General features: G+C 39.7%; 1 pseudogene across 1 annotated transcript; it reads right to left on the bottom strand.

The window, feature by feature from the left end:
- Positions 1-1,331: 1,331 nt before the first annotated feature.
- Positions 1,332-14,541, bottom strand: LOC309616030 (guanine nucleotide-binding protein G(I)/G(S)/G(O) subunit gamma-5 pseudogene; annotated as a pseudogene). Its single transcript has one exon. The product of its transcript is annotated as a guanine nucleotide-binding protein G(I)/G(S)/G(O) subunit gamma-5 pseudogene (transcript).
- Positions 14,542-14,565: the final 24 nt, after the last annotated feature.

The raw sequence follows: 14,565 nt of genomic DNA, 5'->3' as shown, positions 1-14,565 counted from the left end.
TTTTTGTTTCCTATTATTCTTTAAGCTGTATATATATGTATATATGTGTGTGTGGGTGTATACATATATCCATATACATTATGCATGTATGTCTATGTATTACATTCTTTTTATATTTGATCTATTTCAACAGTCAAAAAAAATATTTCACCAATAATAACACATCATAAAAAAAGCCAACTCTTCTGTTTTTCAGGTACCTAACAAAATTTGACCTAAGATAAATACTTAGCGGAGGTGTGGTCTTTCTGATTTAAAAAAATGATAATTATGTGATCTCTACAAGCCCCGGGCTGTTTCCTGTCATGGAACAAAGAGCACTAAATAAATGTTTGTTGAACTGAACTAAATTAAAATGTGTATAACACAAGGGGCAAATGTGTGACATCAGCTATTTTGGATTGTCCATCTCAGCCTTGCTTTCTTTGTAACAGAGCTCCAATTTTCACTGTATACTTATCCCTTAACCACACAATCTATATGCTACTGGGGAAGGTGACCCCACTCTTAGCAACCAAGGCAGACTCTGATTGGCTTAAGTTATTTAGCATCTTCCAATTCTTAACAACAGTGTTTGGTTCAAAACAGTTAACAAAATATGAGCCAATGAGAGACAAGAAATGAGATACAAGAAAATATTTATGAGAGGTTTGGGGGTGTGTGTGTGTGTGTGTGTGATCTGGGGGCGTGAGGAATCCTCCTAGGTCTTCTGAAAGATACTCAGAGAGGCACTCGCTGTGTTTATGAACAAGACTGGCAACCAATCCCTGCCCCTAGAAGCTGCTAGAGCCACTTATGTGGCATCTGAGGAGCTAGCCTTAAATTAAGCCCCAGGTAGGTCAGGGCCAGCCCTTCTGGTAATATGGTTGACTAGGTAACCTAGACCACTTGCTACAGAACACTTAGACATGCCAAATAAAATACAACAAACATCCTTTTAAGTGCATGGCTGAGCCCAAAAGAAAGTGAGGGAAATCTCTCAGCCAGGCCAGTTGATGAGAGTGGAGTCACCCTCCCCAGCAGTATGTAGGCTGCATAGGTGAGAAATGAAAATCCAAATGAAAAATAAAGTGGGAACTGAAGACCAGAGCAGGAAGGGTAGACTGGGCAAGGGGCAGAGATTGGTTGCCACTTTCTATAACCAAGAAACTTGCATTTTACAGCCCATGTGGGGACAGGAGATGGTGGCTTAGGTCTGCAAAAAGTCAGAGAGCTGCAACTAGGACCATATGTAAAGTTTAAGGCCTAACCCTCAGAAAAACGGTGGATTAAATATATATATGTCCTCACCCCCTGTAAAAAAATACACACACACACACACACACACACACACACACAGACACACACACTCACACACACTTCCCAGCAGCACAGGGTGATATACTGGTGATTGAAAGTTTATACAGGGTTTGTAAAAGTTTCCCCCAAGAATATATCCTCACAAATGTGCTCTCACATAGATTTGGAGTATGCACCTTTCCTACACCATGATACAGGAACCTACAACCTGAAAATTTAACATACAATATTCTTGCCAGTAGTTCTCCTGAGATTCATGCCTCCCACCTCCACCCTAATGCTTAACCCGGGAGGCATGAGATTCCAACAAATAAACTCCTAAGAAACATAAGTTCACCACCCAAAATTACCAAATAAACCCCCCAAAATTCATCATGTAAAAGTCAACAGATATATAGAAACAGATGTCTGAAAATAGATTTCAGATAATAGGACTACAAGATATAGAATAAAAATTTAGTGTATTTTAAATTATTGAGGACATAAAAAGAGAAATTAAAAATATCTTAAAATTATGAGCACTATCACAAAGCCAGGGAGATTTGAAAAATTACCACCTGGAATTTCCAGGAGTAAAATAATTGAAATATAAAACCCAAAAGACAGATTAACAGCTAAATAAGAACAAGATGATGACAAAATCAGTGAACTAAAATATAGAGATAATAAAATTATTAAGAAAGCAGGACTAAAAAAATGTATAAAATATGAAAGAGTCATGAAAGGTAGAATATGAAGGCCAACATTTATTCATTTCAAGTTCCAAAAGAGCTAAATATTTAAGATGTGGGCAAGGCAGACAATATAGAGACCCATGGGAAGAGAGAGAAATAAGATATTTAGTGATTTTTAAAAGATGCTTGATCAAACCTTGCCTGAAGCCCTTTCCATTCCTCAGCTTTTATATTGTTAGCCTATACATTTTTAAAATTATTTAATCCCATTTATGTTGAGCATTTTGTTCTTTGCAAGCTAAGTTTTCCTAGCTGATATTGGAAGTAAGAAAATAAAGATTAGACTAAGAAAGTTTTTTAAAAAAGTACCTGACCATTAAACATCTGGAAAAATAGACTCAGACAAATCCAGCTAAAAGTTAACAGGAAACAACACTTCTCCCATATTGCAGCTGTTAAGTGTCATAACAATCACCTCTTCGGGTGACTACTGCTTTTTTACTAAGATGCTTTGGTTTCTAAAATCATTAACTATTAAAAACTTTGTTTGTTAGAAATTATATCAGTAAAAATGAAACATCCCACTCTTGCCTAGAGGATCTAAGCCACTCTGATACAGAGGCAGCCTCAATTTCCAACCCAAGTGCAGAGCTTCTAATAAGGGGTTTCTGGATACAATATTCCACATTTATCTTAACTTTGTAGTTTCCAAGGAAACAGGACCTGAGATTCACTTCACAGTCCAGAGTTGATGTTAAACCCTTTGCACACAGCCCTGCTTTTCTCTGAGCCTATCCAAACACTGCTTTATTTAAATTTAACCTAAACTCCATTATCCTTCAAGATCCTGGGCTTCCCTGATGGCGCAGTGGTTAAGAATCTGCCTGCCAATGCAGGGGACATGGGTTCGAGTCCTGGTCCGGAAAGATCCGACATGCCGCAGAGCAGCTGGGCCCCTGCGCCACAACTACTGAGCCTGTGCTCTAGAGCCCGCGAGCCACAACTACTGAAGCCCACGCGCCTGGAGCCCATGCTCTGCAGCGGAGAGGTCACCGCAGTGAGAAGCCTGCGCACCACAACGAAGAGTAGCCCCCGCTCACTGCAACTAGAGAAAGCCCGTGCGCAGCAACAAAGACCCAATGCAGCCCAAAATAAATAAATTTATTTTAAAAAATCCTATAATAACCTCTGTCTTTTCCTTTATTTGGTGAGATGCCCCACAGTTCCCCTGGCATGCAGTCTCCCTCATTGCAATGGTGCAATAGACCTTTGACTTACCACTGACTTTGCTGAATAAAAGGTCATTTCTGGTGATCTTAGGCTGATTAAGCTAGGACAGGAGACAGGGTGAAGCAAACCAAATAAACCAAAATATAAAATTATATTTTTAGCATTTGCCTAAAGAGAGTCACATAGAGAGGAACAGAAAAGGTAAATGCTGGTTAGAATCATTTGTTTGGACTGAAACTAGAGAGGGTTTTCATTGATGAAAGCTTCTTGGAGAAGGCCAGCCTTGAAAAGGGAGAGTGAGAAAGAAGTTCCTTTATGTTCCATTAAGAACATGGAACTAGTGGCATAAGTGCTTAAAGAAAAAAAGCCCCTTTGCTTCTCTTTGCAGCTGCACATACCCTTCCAGACAGGGACACTTCCTTGTTCTATGCGGGCAGCCCACGGGGCTCCCAGAAAATTGAGTGCAGCCTAAAACAAGTGCCAAAGCACACTCTGGGATCCAGCTGCCTCCCAGGTCTAGGGCTGAGCTCCTGGGCTGTATTTTCATCAGTGAACTGGCCGTCATAAATGTCAAGCCCTGATCAGCATAATCCCCTTAGCTCTTCCAGCTTAGTTCGCGGCAAGGGAAGGTGGCATCAAGAAGATTTCCTATTTTGGAAAAAAAAAAAATTGCTGAACTTGGGCTGGCATAATATTAGCAGTGTTAATGTTCTATATGGCTTTTATCTCCAGTAAGTTCGAGATTACTTAAGCATTTGTGGGAATTAGATTTCTTTGTAATCGAGACAAAGCACAACATTTTGGTACCTTCTCTGATTGCTATGAATGGCTGTTTTTCAGGTGGAGGAACTAAGGAGAACATATCTGGTGTAACGCTGCAGTAAAAATAAATTAAAAAGTGAAGCATCATGAAGATGTAGCTCTCTGGTAGCCTCTGTTTCAAGAAACCCCTGCTACCCCTCTTGCCTTCTTCAGGTCCTATGGCTTCAACCTTGAAAAATAAAGGTCATCCCCATCCCCACAATGTCTAGGTAGGTTTCTCAGAGTGCCTGGAACTCAGAGTATTTGTACAAGTAAACACAGAGGAAAACTACACAAAAACCAAGCACAACTGCATTTTTAATAGCTTGAAAACTGTTCTACCCCTAACTAGTTCAAATTTAGATTACTGTAGCCTCCTGGGCTCTCCCAGTTCATGTGTATGCTTTTCTTGGTTTTTTTTTTTTATACTAAGTATTTTATTGTACAGTGCTGCCAGTGTATATAAAACAATTACCCTTGTGAAACAGAAATTCATGAATATTCCGAGAGGTAGATGTTAAGGACTGACAAAAATACAAGTTTGTATAGTATGGCATGTGTTATAGAGACAGGCTTTTGTACTGACTTCAAATTCAGCTTTCCTTTGAATATTCACCGGTTTATGAAAAGTGGTTTAGAAAACCTTGCAAAGATTCATTTTACTACAAAAAGGAACAGACTTTCTGGGGTCTGAAGGGATTTGAAGATACTCCAGTCAGCAGTGGGTCATGTTGAGCATTCCGCAGACAGAATTGTTTCAAATCTGCAGCTGCCTGGGAAACCTTCACAGGGTTGAGCCCGGCCTCCAGCCGGATCTGTTGAACCATTCTCTTCATAGCAGCGACGCTGGAAGAACCAGACATGGCGCACGCGAGAGCTGGGCAGATCGGCACGCCCACGTGTATGCTTTCCTAAGCAATTTTTAATGCCAAATATGTTGATTTTCTTGACTAAAAGCATACTGAAGAAAAAGCATTGTAAAGTGTGTGTGTGCATGCGTGTGTGGGCATGCGTGTGCGTGTGTGTTGGGGGAGAAGGGTGTTGATTCTAAACTGAACACTGAGAGATTGTTTGAGGACACAACTTTATTTTATAGCAATAGTTTTTGGCACTTTAAATAACTCAGATAGGTCATGCATGGATACCCTCTATCCTCAATGGAAAGCAGCATCACCAAATTCCATCAGCTTTGCAGAAGGTGCAAAGCTCACCTCACCTGCCAATCTCTCCAGGTGTCAGCCTTGCATGAAAACATGACAGCCAGCATCTCAGAAAGGAAAGAGATCTGCCAATTCACCTACCTTGTATATTTCACAGACAGGAAATTTGAAAAGGTTTCAAGTCCCCAAAGTTTGGTTGTTTATACTGATCCTGCCCCTGATATGTTGCCGGGCCCTGCCACCTGTCAGTTTTGTCCAACCTACCCAAAAAAGGAAGCTGGAAGGGTGCATGTGCCATTACTGTAGAATATGGGATATTAAAATAAAAAATATTCCAGCTCTTTGATTTCCTTTGATTTTGTGGGTAATACAATAACCAGAATGAGATAGCTGAAACCAATAAAATCTGATTTATAGCATTAAAGGCAATCTTTATAGCACTTATTTATGGTACATTACATCTAAAATCCAATTTCACAGGCTGCTGTTTGAAACTTTCTGTTCAATCATAAATACACTACATACACTGTACCTCAGTGCCATAGAGTTAGATTATATAAATGTCTGTACCCCCAGAAGGTATTAAAATTCGGTTACTATGGTGGTGAGTGAGCTTGACAGTAATTTTCCTAACCAACTCTTCAACCAAAAAGATCCAGTCAGCACTTGATAAATACTGAAACTGCTAGCACTCCTGTCATTAAACCAAAAAAAAAAAAAAAAAATCTCTGCTCAGATAACTCTATATTCTGGAATGAAATTAATTGAAGTCGTATAGAAATGCGATAATTGGTGATGCTGAAGGATACTTTCGTTAATGTTGCAGGGTATATTTTCAAGCCAACGAGCAAAAGTACTTTCTTGCACAACATCATCGGTATTAAGAAAAGACAGGGCTTCCCTGGTGGCGCAGTGGTTGAGAATGTGCCTGCCAATGCAGGGTACACGGGTTCGAGCCCTGGTCTGAGAGGATCCCACATGCCGCGGATCAACTAGGCCCGTGAGCCACAATTGCTGAGCCTGCGTGTCTGGAGCCTGTGCTCCGCAACAAGAGAGGCCGCGATAGTGAGGGGCCCGCGCACCGCGATGAAGAGTGGCCCCCGCTTGCCGCAACTAGAGAAAGCCCTCGCACAGAAACGAAGACCCAACACAGCCAAAAGTAAGTAAATAAATAAATAAATAAATAAAATAAATAAATAAAGGAATTCCTTTAAAAAAAAAAAAAAAGAAAAGACACCTGGCTAGGTCTATACATGCTACTTTGGAAATATAACCTGAAGTGTCTACATGCATACACTTGAATGTAGAAGACTATATTCTGTTCAGTTACTATAATCATTGTCAAAGAGAAGGCAAAGAATACATGCTGACTTTCAGAGAACTGTCATTTGAATCTTAAGCAACTTCCCATTGATTTAAAAAGGGTTTTATCTTAAAAAAAATTCAGCTCTCCATACACTTTGCTTGCCATGCATTAGATAAACGTAAAGAGAGGCTGGGATCCTCGCCTGATCTGATGAGCAAGCAAACTCCTGCTCTGAGAGATCACATCCCTCAGCACTGAAGTTTTGTTTCCTAAATACATTTCAGCCTCATTGTCATCCAGAAATGTGTACCATGCACCCATCACCTGGCTTATGTGCTACGCTGATAAGTCATTCGAGAATAAAATTCAGGACTCAAATATATCAATAAATGACAAAAAGTGGCAGAAATAGTGAATAGATTCAATATCCAAATAACTGCCAAGCATTGTCCTATGCCAGGAGTGCATTGGGATACTGTGGGGCTTGAAGCTAATACAATTTGAAGTCCTCCTTAAAAAAAAAGTATACCAACTTCAAAACTTAATATTATTTATAAGGGACTTGTAGAAGTGAAAGCCAGACACTTAAGCCCCATTAGCGACAAAGTAAAAGTATTTCTGGATATTGTTTTTCCCATATCATATCTGATCCTCACATAAGCCCAGCAAGGACAGCATTATTCTTCAGATGAGGACCTGAGGCTCAGATGCGTTGCCCCAGAGGACTCTGTTAGGGATCCGTTCATTGGGATGCAAGCTCAAGTTTGTCTCTCTTGAAACCCATGCATACTGTTGCGTTTCAGCTTTTTTTTTTTTTTTTTTAACATCTTTATTGGAGTATAATTGCTTTACAATGGTGTGTTAGTTTCTGCTTTATAACAAAGTGAATCAATTATACATATACATATGTTCCCATATCTCTTCCCTCTTGCATATACCCTGAGAAAACCATAAGTCAAAAAGAGTCATGTACCAAAACGTTCATTGCAGCTCTATTTACAATAGCCAGGACATGGAAGCAACCTAAGTGTCCATCATCGGACGAATGGATAAAGAAGATGTGGCACATATAAACAATGGAATATTACTCAGCCATAAAAAGAAACGAAATGGAGTTATTTGTAGTGAGGTGGATGGAGTTAGAGTCTGTCATACAGAGTGAAGTAAGTCAGAAAGAGAAAAACAAATACAGTATGCTAACACATATATATGGAATCTAAGGAAAAAAAAAAAAAAGGTCATGAAGAACCTAGTGGCAAGACGGGAATAAAGACACAGACCTACTAGAGAATGGAGTTGAGGATATGGGGAGGGGGAAGGGTAAGCTGTGACAAAGAGAGAGAGTGGCATGGACATATATTCACTGCGTTTCAGTTTAAGTTAATTGAGGTTTGGGTTGTTATCACCTGTAGTTCCCCGAGATGGGATGGTGTTCTTCGTTGTTTTAGCCCCCAGAGAATTCTCTACAGCAAGGGAAGGCTTAAGCGTGAATCAGAGTCCCCTGGATGTCTTGTGAAGTCACAGATTGTGAGCCCCACCTCCAGGGTTTCTCAGTCAGTAGGTCTGGGTGGGGTCTGAGAATTTCCCAGGTGATGCTGATACAGCTCGGCCAGCACCAGGCATTTAGCCGCTGACCTTGAGAAACTGAGCTAATTCCAGCATTCTGCCCATCTATCGTCTTCCTCCAGTGAAACCACAGTTACTGTAGTTCAAGGGTACTTAACCAGCTCAGCTATAATGGAGCTAAACCCCACCCCTTCGTGAAAGATTTCAGCTGGACTACAGTAGCTGGAATCCAAAATATGCTGAGAAGGAAAAATGTTAGTGAAGAATTATGTTGGAAGAAAAGATAGTATTAAAATGCAATTTAACAATGAGAAACTCAGTGTATCTAAATTAGCCTCACTATAGCACAATCTAAAACTGTTACGTAATGGTAGTTAATGAAAACTCATATAAATATCCTAATTTTTCTGTAAACTAATAGAAAAATAGAATCAATGAATATGGTGAGAAGCCAAGGAAAGAGAATCACCAGGTGAAGGGGGGGGGAAAAACTAAGGGACTAAGGGCATGAAATGTCATTTGAAATTGAGTTAGTAGGGTTTAATCAAGGTATTTAAATGCATTCTACAAGCGAGTACAACTTACATTCTGTATTTAAGTGATATTCAATATAATGATGATGGACTTTTATTACAGGAAAGCTATTCAGTGATGCTTATGAAACGACTGTAGACAAATTATCTCTATGACATACTACAAAAGTCACATCCATAAATTAGTTTAAGATGTCAGCACTAAGTATACTGAGGTTTGAAAGACTTTAGTTCACTCTGAACTCTTAATGACTCTTGAATATGTTTACGGAGAGAAGAGGTGATCCTTTTGCCATTAGTATCTCGTGGATTATTCTGCAGTAAACATCCTGTGTATTTGCTCTTTGGTTGGAAGCCTAGGGGGCTCTTTGTTTATACAACAAAGAATTATTGACACCTACTAGGTACCAAGGATACACAAATTAATAAGATACTTATTCAAAGAATTAGCCAACTACATTATCCTCTTTCTATTCTACTTGAAGAAAGGAAACAGAATTAATACAACTACCTAGTAATTCATCTCAGAGAAAGAAAAATAATTTGAGCTTTGGGTTTATGTACTTTTTCTTCTGATAGGTGTGCAATCTATAGGAATGGGTGGTCAGAGATTCCATAGTTTTCTCCCATAGTGATCTTTGTATTGGATAAAAGACTAGTTTTTAAGAAATAATGTGAATGTGGGCCCCTTGTTATAATATTTTCTGCTTCCAGGAGCAGAGGTTCTTGGGCAGGGTTTGTGTGCAGTGGAGTTTACACAGGAATTGTTCAAGGAGTGGGAATTGGTGGCGATTCTGATAATGAGAAGAAATTAATAAGAGTTTTTCCAAATAGGATCACAGATTTTCAGAAAAGGAACCAGTGATTTTCTGAGGAGCTGGTAATAAAATTTGCCTTTGATCTAAAATGATATAAAAGAAAGTTCTGCATTTTCCTAGAAAATGTACCATCAGTGGCAATAAATCTTAGCTCTAACCTCCTGTCAATTATCTACCTTATGGATCAGTGCACAAAAAAACAATGAATTCCCAACAATTCTCATGGGATACAAATACCTTCACATAAGAGAGATTTCATAAGAAAATAAATATATGCTCTATAATATCAACATTTAATACCACTCTTGCTTTCTAAAAATGACTTCTATAAATTTATTTTTCACTCCACATTTCATAGGTAGATGGTTGAAAAAAATACTCTTTAGCAAAAAAAAAAAAACCCAAAACAAAAAAGCCAGTTTTTCTTCCTAGTGTCAACTGTATTTCCATTAATTTACAATATCTGAAAATAATTATTTTAATTCTCTTTAACGTTGTTAGCAGAAACTTTTTGTGTAGTATAATTAGGGAAATAAAAAATTCCTATTAGAAGCAGATCACTGAAATGATGCAACTGCCTTACCAAGTAAATTTCAGGTCACATATATCAAATGGTGCCACGGCCAACATGAAACCAGCTTTTGGTACATTCCATCTGAGGAGATGCTGCCTATTTGCAGAACGCCTAGGATAACATGTCCAAATGCACTTCACAGGCGTCACAAGGTCTTAAACCTTCCATGCTTCACCGAAAGCTTCTAACCGATTCCTCTAATGGTTGTGTTTATTCTGCTTCATTTACTTTCAAGTTCACATCAAGTCTCAGAACTCTGAACTAGGAGAGACCATGGAGATGATTTAGTCTCTTCCCTTCCAAATCATCTTCAGGTGTGGTTAACTGAGACCCAAAACATCTAGTGAGATGTCCAGTGTCCACGTCCGGGTGATGAAAGGGCCAAGGCTGATCGAAACTCTGGTCACATGACTCACTGGCCATCGACGTTGCTCTCACTGTGCCATTTGATCAATGATCTTCACAGAGCCCTGACACCTTCTTTGGAATTACATGTTCTCAACAGCAATCTGAGTGCAATGCATTTGAAGAGCCAGTAAAAAGAGAAGCAGGAATTTGTACATGGAATTCTTGAAGTAGCTACCCTTTGTCTAACCCACAGAACTATTACTAGGATCAATTAATATAATGTAGGTAAAGTGATAAAGTGACAGGCTTTGTACACCAGAAAGCATGATACGGATAAAAGGAATTTTCAAGATCATAAAACCTAAGATGTTATCCTGTGAAAGTTTTGTAAAGAAAAACCTAGATGTCTTGCCCAAGATGTATGGAATACCACAAAATATCTATGCCAACTTGTACCCACAAATAAAATAACTGGATACATTTTAAAGATATATTATAAACAAATGTTAAGAATAATATTATTACAAAAATGTATCTGAGACGGAAACAAATCTGAAATTCAGCAAAAATTTAACCAGTGTTTGAAGAAATTTGGTTGCTTTCTAAAACTGTAACAAAATGTCAATTCTCAGAGGAAGAAGTCAAAAATAAAACCATAATCTCACATTTTCATAATTAAAAGGAAATGCATTTTCAACTGCCTATAACATGATAACATCATTTCCTGTCAGCAATTTTTATACATATGCAGTTCTGACCTTCAATAGTCTTAAAGCTATTTATAGTGCTAATAAGAAATTGGATTCTCACAAATTAACAGAACTTTTTCCCCGTGAAAGACCAAATTGAACAAAGATTTACAACATGGGAAGTTTCTATTATTCATGCTTCTTTTTCTGTCTGGAAAGCCTGTAACCCACTATCATCACCAATACCCACCCCCGACCTCACCCCCAGACCTGAGTCAGCCTTGCGAATACTCGCTAGCCTCTTAAGACACCTAACTTCCTCTCCTCCATCGAGCCTTCCTTGTCACCTCTCTGTCTTTGCCTAGTTCTCCAAACACATAACTCTATGTTCCTGCTGTCCCCTGCTAATAATCTTTGTACTTACTTACTAGTCGATCACAGTTCCCCAGACTTTGAACTCCATAGATGTAGGAGTACCTTACGGATTTGTGTACTCACAGCACAGCACAGTGTCTGGCACTTGTGATGATCAAGATAAGCTTGCTCACTTTGATAAAGCTAATCTTCCTCATCAAACATCTTTTTATTGACTATTTCCCACAGTGAAATTAAAAAGAGGAACTTTTAGAGACAAGCTTTCTTTTGATTAATTTGCTCAACTCAGTACATGACCATAAAAAAGCAGTCAAGTATTGAATATTTAGTATTTACTGCTGAGTTTACAATAACAGTGTTCTAATAGAAAATGGCATCATGCAGGCAGATTAAAAAAAATCCAGAAAGCACGCACAAAAAAAGTTAAGTGTATTCTCAAAATAAATAGTATACGGTGATTGAACAGAAACAAACTTTCTGATTTTTATCTTTCTATATTTCCACTGGTTTCTGAACACAGGAGAGATTCTGTACTACCACCTCAAAGTAATATGATCAAAGTTTATTTATTCATTGAATACTGAGCCAGGCCACATCCTAGGTACCAGCTCAACAGTGGACAAAACAAAGTCCCTGCTTTCAAAAGACAGCACAACTTAGTAGTGGTGAGGGACGCAGACCACCTGGGTTTGAGTTCAAGCTCCATCACATACGAGCTGTGACATCTTATGTAAGTTACTTAACCTCTCTGGGCTGCAATTTCCTAGTCTATAAAAATGGGAACAATATTACCTACGTCATGGGTTGTTATGAGTATTCAATGAGTTAATATTTGTAAAGTTCTTTAAGGAGTGCCTGGAATGTATGATATAAGTAAATGTTTGACAACATTTCAAGGTGCTTAAATTCTACCAAAAAGAGACAGACACAAAACACATACATATGTAATTGGTCACGTGGTGATTACTGCTGTGAAGACAGTAAGAGGGGCAAGGGAACAGAGGATGGAGGTCCTTGCTCGCTCATGCAAGGTGGTCTCCCCCAGAAGGCCTCTCTGATAATGTGACTTTTGAGCAGAAACCTTAATAAGTGAGGAAGGAGCTCTGGTAATCTTGGAGGAGTGTCACAGGCAGAGGAGCCAACTGAACTAGCTCTGAGGAGGAAGACAGCTTGGAGCATTGACAGAACCACAGGAGACTAAGGAGAGGTGCTGAAGCAAAGCCAGTGAGGAGGAGAATGGCCAGGGGCCAGGTCAAGCAGGAACAGAGAGAGGAACCCCATAGGGCCTTGCAGCTCACAGGAAAGGGCACACATTTTAATGAGAAACCACTGGAGGATTTAGAATGGAAAGGTAATGCTACTGGATTTTTTTTTTAATGAGAAGAAGTATATAACTTTATTGAAAACATTAAATGGAGAGATACACCATGTTCACGAACTGGAAAATTCAATTTCATGTTGATGTTGATTTTCCCCGAACTGATCTATAGATTCAGTTGGGTTCCATTCACTATGGTGATTTTTCCAAGTTGGTGGAACTTGACAAGCTGATTCTAAAATTTATACGGAAGAGCAAGGGCCAAGTATAGATCTTAGGAGATCATACACAGGGGTAGATAAAATGATCGGAGGGACAAGAGAGAAAAAGAAATAGTGGTATATTCAATGGATCACTATACAGCAAGGAAAAGGAATGCTCTACAGCCACACACATTAATTTGGATAAATCTTAGAAACATAATATTGAAGGAAAAAGCAAATCACAGAAGAATAAACATGGTATGGCTCCATTTATATAAAGTTGAAAAACATGCAAAACCAGTACAAACATATGTAATAAAATCACAAAGCAAAGCAAGGGGATGTTTAAGACAGCACAGTGTTTCCTCTACCAGGGAGGGGCACAGCAGGGACTTCAAAGGAAACAGTATCCATTTCTTAAATGGGGGGGGGGAGGGTGTTGTTTCTCTTCATTTTATAAATATTTCCTTGTATCTTTTCACTATTAAAAAACAACAACAACAAGAAAAGATATTCTGGAGGGTGAAGGGTAAAGCAGTGGAGGAAACAGGAAGGTGGCCAATGCTCATGGATGGCACAAAGTGACAGGTGCACCAAGTTCCTAACAGAGTTAAAAAATAATAACAGAGCACGATATTTAGACAAACAAAGGAGTCCTAGCAGCTCAAACCTTTGTGGGCATGCGCAGAGCCTGCCGGAAGGGTGGGCTTCTCTGAGGGCTCTTGGAAGGCAAGCCTGCCCCGTCACTGGAGGACTACCGCCCTCCCCCAGCAGCACGTGTAGATTTTCACTTAACCCCATTTTTGGTCCAGTCCCTCACCCTCACCCCAGCGGGGTAGCTGCTTGCCTGCAAGGGGTCAGGTGGGTCCTGCGGGAGAGGGGCAACCTAGCTGCTTCTCATAGAGACCTCAAATTGAATCAGTCCCTACTGTCTGCCCCAAACCTTGCCTTCCACCGTGCTGGTGGAATTCCTGAACCTCTCCAGGGCTCCTGGGGGCAATCGGGCTGCCTCTCGGCCCCTCCAAGAGGGGAATGCTTAATTTCAACTTTTGATTCTCTAAGAGAGTAAATGAGCCTCTACCCACTTTCCATCTTTCAGAATGTTGTCAGATTCTTTGGTCTACTGCTGTCTCCCTATTTTCTTTGTCTTTGTAAGTTTACATCACTTTTAATTTCTTTACTATCATTTTAGATTTTAAGAGGAAACAAACTCACATGTTTAAGCCTGCCACATTTAACTGGAAGTGTCTATTTATTATATTTAAATAAAAGTGTTTAACAAGCAGCTCCTGAGGAGTCCGGAGAGGAGAAGCTTAGCAGCCTCAGCACCAGCCAGCACAGATGCTTGAACATCCCCACCTGATTTCTCTGCCTTGAGTTTTTCGGCTGTTCAGGGGTGAAGGAGAAAGCACAAAGATTCGGGTTCAAATCCAGACTCCTCCATTTACTACCCCGTGATCTTATCACATCAACTCTCAGAGCTTTATCACCCGCCTAATTGCTGCCCAGTGCACTGGGTTAGCTGGAGAGAAGTTCACTGAAATTGTTGCTGTGAAATGTTCCTAACTTATTATAAAGCACTGAACCTGGGAAAGAATTCTGGACTCTCATACCCTGGTTCACTACATTCTGCCTTAAGCTGCTGGCCGGCCCCCACCGCCCCCCCCACCC

This window comes from Balaenoptera borealis, assembly GCF_965194805.1.
Source record: "Balaenoptera borealis genome assembly, chromosome: 18".
Lineage (NCBI taxonomy): Eukaryota > Metazoa > Chordata > Mammalia > Artiodactyla > Balaenopteridae > Balaenoptera > Balaenoptera borealis.
This window is presented reverse-complemented; position numbering and strand designations above follow the sequence as displayed.